Source organism: Oreochromis aureus, linkage group 7 (assembly GCF_013358895.1).
Source record: "Oreochromis aureus strain Israel breed Guangdong linkage group 7, ZZ_aureus, whole genome shotgun sequence".
Lineage (NCBI taxonomy): Eukaryota > Metazoa > Chordata > Actinopteri > Cichliformes > Cichlidae > Oreochromis > Oreochromis aureus.
This window is the reverse complement of record NC_052948.1, coordinates 27609913-27622048: the sequence shown is the minus strand read 5'-3', so window position 1 is coordinate 27622048 and position 12136 is coordinate 27609913. Positions and strand designations below refer to the sequence as shown.

Genomic DNA, 12136 nt, shown 5'->3' with positions numbered 1-12136 from the left:
CATGTTGTATCCCTTTTTTTATTAAATCCTAATTTCACATTGTTCTCACTCCGGCCAGTCAGGGACAACCTGATTATGCTAGGTCTGCTGCCATCACCTATACAATTTTAAACCTCGTTATGGCAGAGATGAATATGAGAACCCAAAATTCAGAGGCTGAGGGCAAACTGAAAACAAGCCTTTTATTCCAGCTGAAGACTAGGATGCAACAATAAGCAAAACATAAAATACAAAAGGTAAACTAGAAAAAGGAACTGACTTGAACCTAAACAGAGAATAATGCTAAGGCTGGGAAACATGAGCGGAGGGGGAGTTGACATTACAACAGGAGACAAAGGAAGACTGAGACAATATATAGGAAAGAAGGTCATCAGGTAAGTGAAAACAGCTGGGAACACAGCAGGGACAAATCACGAGTCACAAGACAGGGGAAGCAAAACTAAATATAATGCACAAGAGACAAGGACTATCACAAAAAGGTTTTTGCCAATTTCAAGTTAAACAGGAGAAATGAGAAGCACAAGAAGGAACAGGAGAGAGGAGACGGTTATATCTAGACTTAGATTTGTGCACATTGGTTTGAATAGCACGTTATTTTTAATAGAAAAACACCGTACAGGAAAGTGTGACTGCAATATAAAAGAAGAAGAAACAATAGAACATGTTTTAATGCACTGTCAGAAATATGATGCTGAAAGAAGACAATTGATCAAAAAGCTTGGTGATATGAAAAGCGAAACTGGACTTGGTTGATTTATTTCATAAAAACTCGAGAAGTGAAAGTTATTAGGCCATATTTTGGTTTTTAATGCAGACTAATTTGTTTGGGAGGATTTGAATTTTTTTAATTTTTTGACATTTTGATCCAAACTCCACACCAGTATGTGGCAGTAATGCATCATTTTGCTGTTTGCAAACCGCCAATAAACAATATAAAGAAGAAGAAGAAGACTATCATAATAAAACAGAAAAGTAAGCTGTGTCTCAATTCAGGGGCTGCATCGTTTGGAGGACCCAGCCTTCGTGGTCTACGTGGGCCGGGTCCTCCAAAGACTGAGAAGACCGGAAGTGCAAGGTTGTGAAATGGGACAGTCTAGCCTTCAGATCTGCATTTGCACCGCTGTCTTGGTGGGGTTTAATAAACTCAGCCTTCTGCTCCTTGCTATGTAAAATATAACAGGACATTAGAGTAAATTCTCGACCATCTCACACTTCTGTTTAATCAGTTTTCTGTTTGATGTTTATTCAGCTGTGTGAAAACTATAACTTTAATCTAAGCCAAACCAATTTACTCACGAACAAATAAAACACTGAAAAAACCCAAACAATAACATTTTTAAGTTATCTAAGTGACTTATATATCATGTTTAACCTGAGTAGCAAAAGACCAAAAATGATGTGCCGGGTGTCCGGTGTTCTCGCCGGCTCTAAAGAGGCTTGACCACCTGGTCAGCTATCCAGCTGGTGGGTAACAGATGTCTCAGAAAATGTCGGAGCACTTTTGCAAATATGTGATGTCTTGATAAACTGAAAAGATATGTGAAGTTGACACACCTACATTCTCACCTGAAAATATGTTAAAAGTTTATTTTGTTAACCAGAAAGAGTAAAAAGTATTAAAACTTTTTAGTTGCGCTCCTCTGCCATTACTGTGTTTGAACAGTATTTTTATATTAGTATAAAAATATTATGAATAATAATTAAATTAATAAAGTATTGACAAGAGTAATAAAAGTAATATTGCAACTAAGTAGCTGCCATTATCGTTGGAAACTGGAACTGGTTGGGTCTCGCTATGAATTCGGGGATAGGTTGGGCCATGAAAGATACATCCGACCCATCCTGCAAATTCGGGGAAATGAAGGACGCATTTGTCTGCTGTATTTGGAGCAGCCTTCGAACTGGGACAGGCTTCGTCACGTCACTGTGATGTAATCGGCCTTCAAATGCGGCCTGAGAAGGATGCAGACCGTGAATTGAGACACAGCCGTAGGCGATGTGACAGACTTAACATGGAATATACTAAGGTAAGAAACACAAAGATGAGACGAAGGGAACAGGACATAAACTAATAACCCTAAAGTCTTTTATGACTAAACTAAAGATCTCAAATGAGATAATATAGATCTCAAATAATATATATACTAAAAAAGAAATTGAAAGACTTCTAAACACAAGGAAATCAAACGTAATTAAATTAGAATCAATAGAAACTATCCCACTTCTTAAAATCAAAACAATAATGAATTAACAAGATTCAAAACATGAAACACTGGGTCAGAGACTCAGAACCATGAAAAAAATACAATTTTTGAGTGATGGTTTTATTAATTAAACAAGAAAACTATTCAAAACCGGCTGTCTGGCAGGTCTGACAATAATGAGGCCTGGGTGTGGAAGTGAAACCTATCTTGGTTTTCCAAAAAATATGTTTAATTGCCATAAATTTATGATTCATCAGGAGGGGCAATCACTTTTAAACTGCTCTTTCTCCCTTTTCCCCCTTAATGAAATCATCATTTAAAAACTGCATTTTGTGTTTACTCAGGACGATCTGAAGGTGAGGCTTCAGTGGAAATAACTGTGGAAAGAATTCAGTGGATAACCTGTCTGCTCCTCTGCAAATGCCACTCTGAAAATTCTGCCTTACCTGTTTATTCTCTTTGCCTGCAATAAAACCTAACATTTTAACTCAGCGTCTTGTTTGAGTCCAGGTCCGAGTCTGATGTAACAAATGTCTTCCATTACCTGAAAAGTGACAACACCTATCATTTACAATACAATACAATACAATTTTATTTATATAGTACATTTAAAATACAGAGGTATGCCAATGTGCTTCACAGAACCAATTAAGAGCAATAATAAATACAAATAAATAAAATAATAAAAATAAATTAAATACAAATAAAATATACTGACAGGTGGGAGACATAACTAACCAATAATACACCAGGCATAGTAGTAGGCACAAGCCAAAAGGCTGAAGGTTAAATCATTATAAACATTAATCAAAGCAAAAAAGAGAACTTACAGTACACTTAAAAATGCGGGCTGTGGGAGGCGGGGAAGGCAAGGCTAAATAGATGAGATGGGATATTGCACAGGAATGAGCAGCAGAAAATTACAGTATTACACTTTTAAATATAAATATCAATAACAATAAAGTGGAGTGACCAGTGCAGATTAAACAGAGTACTTGTGAAGCTGCAGGGTAGCTTCTGAGTGCGTCCTGTGGACTGTGTTGTGTGCGTTTAAGTGTTGTGGTTGAGGTGTCGTAGGCTTGGTGGTAAAAACTGTTTTTAAGTCTTGTAGTCCGAGAACACAGACTCCTGTAACGTCTGCCAGATGGTAACAAGGAGAAGAGCTGATGTGCTGGGTGGCTGTGGTCCTTGATGATGCTGTGTGCTTTACGGAGGCATCGCTGGAGATAAATGTCCTGAATGGCAGGAAGCCTCATGCCAGTGGTAGAAACTAGATTTAACTACAGAGGACACGTGTTTTTCGAGCTTGAAGGAACTGTTCAAGACAACACCCAAGTTCCTCACAGTATCGGAAAAGGAGTCAGCAAAGGGCCCAAATATACCAGTTAGTTCAGCCCGAGGGATGGGAGTATCAAAGATTACAATTTCTGTCTTCTTATCGTTTAGAATGAGGGAATTGCTCAGTAGCCAGTTTTTAACTTCATTCATACAATCGAAGAACTGTTGCAACGATGATGTGACATCCTCAGCCAGTTCAAAATAGATTTGAATGTCATCCACATGAAAATGAAAAGAAATATTGTATTTTTCAAAGATTCGGCCCAAGGGTAACAAATATAAAGAGAAAAGCATAGGACCCAGCACAGACCCCTGGGGGACACCAGAGGTAACAGGAGCAATGGAGGAGGATAAGAAAAGGGCCTTTCTGATAGATAGGATTTAAACCAGCTAAGGGCACAGCCCGTGATGCCCACCAGATGCTCAAGCCTCATTGTCAAAGGACATCATGATCCACCAAATCAAAAGCAGAAGACAAATCAAGGAAAACTAAGACCACAGGGCGCCCTGAGTCAGTAATTGAGAGAAGGTCATAAAAGACTCTATAATGCAGTTTCCATGCTATGGCATGGCTTAAACCCTGACTGAAAATTTCCCCCGATATTATTTGGATCCAAATAAGTTTGAAGTTGGGAATGAACAATCTTCTCTAGGATTTTAGACAGAAACGGAAGTTTGGAAATCGGTCTAAAGTTAGTGAGATCATTGTGATCGAGGCAGCTCTTTTTGAGTATAGGTTGCACTACAGCGTGTTTAAAGGCAGCCGGAACACAGCCCGATAACAATGACAGATTTATTAATGATAAAATACAAAGCCCAACAACGTTACATCCATGTTTAATAATGTGAGATGGAAGGATGTCATGAACAGCGTTTGAGTTTTTTAAGTGATCAATTATACCCTTAAGAGTAGGGAGCAAAACTGGATCAAACTTACTGAGGTTAGTGGAACATCATAAAGCTAGGGCCTGACTCATCACGGGGGGTGAGACACTTAAAGATAAGATTCTGCCTGTAAAATGATTTAAAAGGTGTTCACAAAGAGCTAAGGAAGCCAATCTAGGCGTTTCAGGACAGGGATTAATCAATGAGTTAAAAGTTTTAAATAAAAAACGTGGGTTGTGACTGTTATCCGTAATGACAGCTGACAGGAAAACCTCTTTAGCCAACTTCACAGATTCTAAAATTCCAGGCGGGTCCTGCGTAGGATATCAAAAGACACCTGGAGCTTATCTTTTTTCCACCTGTTAGGGTACCTGGGTCGTTGACCCAGTGGTTTCAGTTTGGCACGGTTTTATTTGTGTTCTTATCTTAGTTTATTTTTGTGAAGGTTTTGGTTTCTGTTTTGCATTTCTATTTTTCCCCACTTCTTCTTGGTGTGTGATTATTGTGGTTCTCAAGTTTTGGTTTCCTTACTCCCTCTATTCTGTGTCCAGTCAGTGTCTGTGTCTGCTCTGGTCCCACGTCTCTGTTCCCTCTGTTGCAGTGCCTGCTTGTGAGTCTGTGTCTGTAAGTTCAGTCTGTGTTTCCTGTTTTACTTTGAAAGTACGTGTCTCATGTTAATGCATCTAGTTTTGCTTCCTTTGTCTCGTCAGCCCTGATTTGTCCCAGCTGTGTTTCCCTCCTGTCTCTCATTCCCTGATTGCTCCCTCTGTGTATTTAAGCCCTGTGTTTTCATCTGTCCGTGTTGCGATCTACCCTCATTCATGCTGTGTGTGCTCTCTGTTTGTGTAATAGTGATGGCCAAATGAAGCTTTCTGAAGCTTGTATTGAAAAACGGTTCATTACTCGAAGCTTTTCAACACAGTCCTCTCCGGTGACATCTGGTGGCGAAAATTATGAAGAGCAGCTTGAATCTGCAAAATAAAACGGACTGCTTAATTATCACTGCTCACTCCAGAGTGGAGTTCTCTCTGATATTGGGCCAAAGTTGCGTTGCTTTGAATATGTAATTGTTATTTTTTTTCCTCGATTGGGGGGCTGAAAAAATTGTAATGCTTATTTGCTTAATACATTTTGATCAATAAACTTTCCTTATGTAAACATGCACCATGGTGTGGCCTTTCTTTGATTATGACTCCTTGATGTTGGTAAATAAAATAGATGCAAAATACATATAATAACATACAACACATTATGGCGCATGTCTCTGCTGTGAGGTCCTGTCTCCAGGTACTTCGCTATCTGTCACCATCAACACACTCCACAAATCCTGTGAATGATTCACTTCCTTATGTCCATTTGAATCAGGTACCGAAGCAGTTACGTGCGTAATGAAGCTTCGGACGTCACTGGTCATGTGACTTTTGCCAAATGAAGCAAGCCTCGACACAGTGCTTCTGAACCAGTGTGTTGTTTTTTTCGACACACGCTCCGGAGCGTCAGCTTCACGCGGGCCATCACTACTGTGTAAGTTTATTTGGAAGTTTGCTGCTTTTTAAGTTCAGCATTAAAGCTATATTTAAGTTCACCTTTGGTTTCCGTGAGTCTGCATTTTGGGTCCTTTTCCTGCCTGCACACAGCCTTCACATGACACCACCGTCTTTCAGCTTGGCGGCAAACGTGTCATAGAGCATGTAAAGAGTCATTTAACCATGGCTGAGAGCAGCTTCTAAGCCATTTTACCACAACGTCCAGTAAAGAGGAGCATGCAGAGAGAAAGGAGTTAGCAAAATCATCAGCTGGAGAGGGTGTAGTACGATCAGTGTCAGGAAGAACAGATTTGGAGAAAGCAGCCTAAAATTCAGCCACAGTCCAAGGATTGATTATGCACACAAGATGTCGAGGACCCTCAAAGTTCTGTACCATTTTGCATAACTCAGCATCAAAGATGACTGGGAAGTGGTCGGAGATTCCAATGTTGCTGATGTTCCTGATACAAATGTCCAGTCCAGAAGAAAAAATCAAATCAAGGGTATGACCTTTGAAGTGGGCAGCTGCATTAACCCACTGGATAAGATTAAAAGCGTCAGCTAAGGCTAGAAAATCCTTGGCAAACAAATCATCTTTACAACAAATGTGAATGTTAAAATCGCCAGTGATAAGAACACGATCATAATTTAGGTAAAGAGATGCTAAAAGGTCAGCAAAGTCGTTAATGAAAGTCTTATTATATTTCGGGGGACGGTAAATTACAACACAGAGAGTCAAGGGGGGGCCAGCAAGTTCCAGCAGTTGAGCTTCGAAACTAGGGAACATATGGGAGGGCAGGTGTCGTACTCTGAATTTATTCCTAAAGACCACTGCCAGTCCTCCACCCCTGCCTGAAGGTCTCGGTGAGCTAAAAAAAGGCACAGTTCGGAGGAAGGAGCTCTGAAAAAGGAAAAGACTCACCGGGACAAATCCAAGTTTCTGTCATGAATAGTAAATCCAGTCCTGTAGCAGTAAAAAAATCGCTCACAATAAAAGTCTTATTCATCAGCGACCTAACATTTAATAGCGTCATCCGAGTCAAAGACGCCGAGTCACAGTTGGAAGCACGTCTCGGGCGGCATAGGTTGCCGTAACACACGCCACCTTTAAGAGCCTTAATCCAACACTGGGCCGGTGAATAAACTACCGGGGTGGCACGGCAGGCCTGCGACTCAACATGGCGAATCCATCGATGCCTGAACAACCTAAAGGTAAACTGCTCCCAGAAAGTCGGGGGGAGGTGGAAAGCATCCACATCGACGTAGTTCTAAGCAGTTCTCTAACAGCCTGGCCCATTCTTCTTCCGCTTACCCGGGGCTCAGCAGCAGGGGCAGCAGAGGCCCTCCCTCTCCCCAGCGACATCCTCCAGCTTATCTGAGGGAACACTGGAGCGTTCCCAGGCCAGTTGAGAGATATAATATCTCCAGTGTGTCCTAGGTCTGCCCCCAGGTCTCCTCCAGATAGGACATGCCTGGACCAACTGGTCCAGGAATGTCTGGCTCCTTTCACTGGGGAGGACTCGTGGCTCTACTCTGAGCCCCTTCCAGATGGCTGAGCTCTACACCTTATCACACCTTACCACACTGAGGATCATGGCCTCATCCTTAACCCAGAGTGAGCACCCCACCCTTTCCAAACCACATCATCTGCAAAAAGCAGAAATGAGACTCTGAGGCCACCAAAGTGGAACCCTTTATCCACCTGGCAATGCCTAGAAATTCTGTCCACAAAACTATGAACAAAATCTGTGACAAAGGGCAGCTCTGGCAGAGTCCAACACCCACCGGAAATGAATCTGACTAACTGCCTGCAATGCGGACTAAGCTCCTGCAACAGTTATACATGGATCGAATGGCCCATAGCATGAGGGCATTCGCCCATACTTTTGAAGCCTCTTCCACAGCACACTCCAAGAGACACAGTCGAATGACCTGTTTCCCAACCTGAAGGTTTCCTTTCATAGAGAATTGGTTTATTACATCTTCTCCTTGAAATTCATGAAAGGGTCCAAAGGTTCAATTTTGAGTGACACTTTTGAAAAATATAAACTAAATGTTAACCCCTAGCACATTTCATCTCATTTTATTTGATAATTTATTTTTATTATTATTTTTTTAATATATCTAATTTGATTATTGTCAGTATATACTGTATGTCTCTTTCTTTCTGCTTTGTTTCATCTGCGCTTGTCTGCTTGTAACACTGAGTATGAATGATTTTCTGTACTGTGCCGTGTTTTTGTTATTCAATAAATGCATTACAACCCCCCCCCCAAAAACGCACTGCACACATGCAGCATGATCCGTGCACATCAGCCAATGTTTGATGATGAAAGCGAATGAAAAAAAGAGCCACAAGTAATTTTAGGGATTTGTACCAACAGGAAGCTCTGAAAGTGAGAATGATGTTTGTAAATTAAAATATTGCTGTTTGCTCAGGTTTAGATTCACACATTCTAAAATAATTCACATCTTCAAATTATTTTTTTTATTTGTGTTTGTTTTGTGCTGGAGGACACATTTGTGACACAAGCCATTGTACAGATTTATACATCTTAGTTTATGCTTGTGGATCAAATCAAAGGTCCAAGATCCAAATTGAGCAGGGCTCTGCCTCCTATCAGCTCCGATCACAATATTTGATCAACTACATCATCAATAATTGTTTCATTATTAACAGTAAAATAATTAAATGTTGACTTTACATTTTAACAATAATTAATGACAATTTATAAAAATTCCCATCATAAGAATGAATCTAAAAATCAGAGAAATGTTCGGCTCGCAGTTACTGAGACTTTAATGTTGTGCGAGCAGCAACAGAGATGAAGGTTTAAATGTAACATTTTATTTCACATGACCTGTGCTCTGATTGCTTAATTTGATTTTCATCATCACTGTGATGAAAACGGGAAAAAAACAAGAATAATCCCAATTATGTGTCAAATATTAAAAAAAACAACAACAACAACACACAAATGTTCATCATCATTGTCAACAAAAACAAACAGTATAATTTATAGCTGCTTTGTTACAACCTGATAAAAAATATTTTTTTTATCAGTTCATTTGGAGTTCGTAATGATCAACAACTTTTGTAATAATCAATAATGTTTCAATCAATAAACTGAATCTTTTAAAGATTTTTTTCAGCTGAATTCTGAATTCAAACATCACTATATAATGATGTAGAAGATTGTGGAACAATCCTCTGTCTGGTATTAGATATAATCAGTTATAATCCACATTATTGATTATATCTAGTAACACTATAAAATCATGCCTAATAATGTTTACAGGAAAACATCAAAACTATAAGTTTCTTGACAACAGCACAGAAGTGAAACTGCGGTTCAGTGGTGGCCATTTTGTGTCTAAAAATAATCTCCCCAATATTTTTTTTATTTATTGATCAAAAAACTGCCAGTAAAAAAATAAAAATACCATCAAGGGCAAAAAAAACCCCCAGGACCCCACAAAGACCCCGAGTCCCACAAAAGTCCCTGTGACCCTCGAAGTCCCCATGACCCCCAAAGTCCGCAGGGCACCACAAAGACCCCATGACCCCTCAAATGCTCGTAACCACAGAAGTCCCCATGGCCTCTGAAATCCCAGTTCTGGGTAGGGATGGTGGTGAGGGGCGGAGGTTTGAGCTTCACAAACATGAAGTTTTTGAGACACAAAATGGCCGCAGCGAGAAAACGTCCTCCAGTTCATGAAGTTTCCTTTCCTCCTTCCTTCATTGTTTCCTCATTTCCTTCCATCCTTGTTTCCTCTGGAAGAACAAATAAATAAATCTGAGCCAGTCACAATCCTTCTACTGTTATGACATCACGATTTGCTGCGATGATGTCACTTCTTTCTCCTGCAACGGTAGCAGCAGGCACGGCAGCTCCCCCCTTCATCATCCCCCCCTCCATCCTCCTTCACCGTGTATGGTGGGGGGGCGGAGCTCGACACTTGGTACGGGTTCTCATTGCTGGTTATAACCATCGGATTGGCGATCACTGTGGAGTCACTGGAGGAGTGGAGCTTAGCCCGTGGAATGGCTACCTGACCGTAGGGGTTCTCCAGGGAGACGTTGATATTTGAGGACATGCTGACACGTCACAAGAGGGCGAGGCTAAAATTATGTCCAATCAGGCAGCTGGCAGTGCAGGCAGAGACCTCTGTGAAAGGAATCAGATCAATACAGGTGATCAATGAGTACCCTTACTGCAGTACTGATGTTCCGATTAGAGTGACTTCTGATCAGATCTGACCAATAAGAGGAGTGGTTGATTACTGAATGAATGATAAAAGTAACCGAGTACTTTCACTGAGTAATTGAGTACATTCACAGAGCAAAACAAAGTTAAGGATCTGAGTACTTCCTCCTCTGCTGTATACTTTTACTTGTGACCCTTGAAGTATGTGATAGTACTCAGTGATGCTGCAAAAGCCCCAGCCCCAGACAGCAGCTGGCCTTTAAATTTGATTGATTGAATTTGATTAGCTCGTGCAGTAACACTGAAGATTAATTCACCGAGGCCCAGATTTCCTGCTTTAAGTGAAGGCACCATTTGATGACACTCCTGGACCCACAGGTGAGGCATGTTACCTGGATGAATGTGGCTGTGAGGTGTACATACTCTGAGTCATCACATGAAGTCAGCAATGAAGTACTCAAAACTTTACCTGAAGTAAAAAGTACCACAGGTTACAAGTTAAAGTACTGCAGATTCTCTTAGTATTTAGACACAGTCAGAGGTCTGAGTCCACACATGATGGAGTAAAGAGCAGGTAAATACAGTACTGTAGTGTATTTTACTTTGATTTACTGTACTGTACTACAGTGCATTGTAATGGATGGCAGAGTTTACTGTACTACAGTGTACTATAGTGTATCACAGAATACTGCATTATACTGAAGTTTCAGTCACATTTTAAAGTTTCTCTCAGGTGAATCAAAGTACTCATAAACTAGAAGTACTCTAGTAACCAAGTACAGAGTTACTTTTACTGCGTCTATAACATGAAGTACTCCAGTGTTCAGCTGAAGTAGCTGTACTGTAGTATTTGTACTACACAGGATTTAAAGTGGTTTCAGGGACTCACCTGTATGCTCGTTGGTCGCCGCCACCGTGTTCGTCTTCTTCTCTGAAAAGGAAACAAATCTGACTCTGCTCTCTCTCCCTCTGGTTCACTGTGTGTGTGAAGCTCGCTTGACTGCCTCGCCCAAACCTGTTCTACCGGCCAACACGCCCTCTCTCTCTCCCTCTGTTCATTTTCTATGTAACTCGACCACTGTCGCTGCAAACCCGACACCACCTCCACCTCCTCGCTGTGGTTTCTGTGGCCCCCCCCAACACACGCAAACTATAAGTTCTCTCCTCTGTGTTTGAATTTGACTCCATTTAATTTCATTTTTTTGCTGTGCATGTGTTTTTCTGTGTGTGTGTGTGTGTGTGTGTGTGTGTGTGTGAGAGAGAGAGAGAGAGAGAGAGAGTGTGCCAGATGATCAATACGTGTGATCACATGCAGGAAGTCGTGCATTTAATTTCTGGTAAACTTTTAAAAAACAAACAGGAAACTGTGTTTAACAGAAGTCAGTAAACTCAGCAGACGTGTGCGCCTTGACCGGTTAAACAGAAACCACTTCATTCCTTCAGTTTCCTGCTGAAAGGCCCGCCCAAACTCTGCTCCATTGGCTGGATTTGACATTTTTCTCATTCCTCTTATGACGCCCTGTGTTTTCACTGCTGACGAAGACTCTTGGCTCCTGCAAGATGTTTTATATTTCCAAACTGTGACGATGCATTTTAAAATCAAAGAATCAATAAGTAATTAAATAAATCAATTAATGTATCTGGCCCTCCAAAACCTTATTTGGCATTCAAAGCTGATCATTAATATTGCTGAGCTAAAAAAAGCTGAGATAATTCATCTTATTTTCATTTATTCCTGATACAGCAGGCAAACAGTGAACATGAGAACATTTACATTTACAATAATTGATTAGACAGCAGTGAGAAATAGATGTCATCACAGTAGATGTTTTTCTGAAAGTGTTGTAACTAAGGTTAAGGATATAATCCACCCACTGTTATCTTCTTCAATGACCTGTACCAACACAGAGCAGAGCAGCTATCTGAACGCTACTCCAACAGAGGTCGATTATCTTGTTAATAATGTTACCTCTTC

At 40.6% G+C, this 12136-nt stretch overlaps 1 long non-coding RNA gene across 1 annotated transcript; it reads right to left on the bottom strand.

Annotated features, from left to right (window-relative positions):
- Positions 1-8426: 8426 nt before the first annotated feature.
- Positions 8427-12136, bottom strand: LOC120441139. The gene is made up of 2 exons (XR_005613815.1): positions 11051-12136; positions 8427-10122 (listed from the first exon to the last, which is right to left on the bottom strand). It is a non-coding gene; the product is annotated as an uncharacterized LOC120441139 (long non-coding RNA).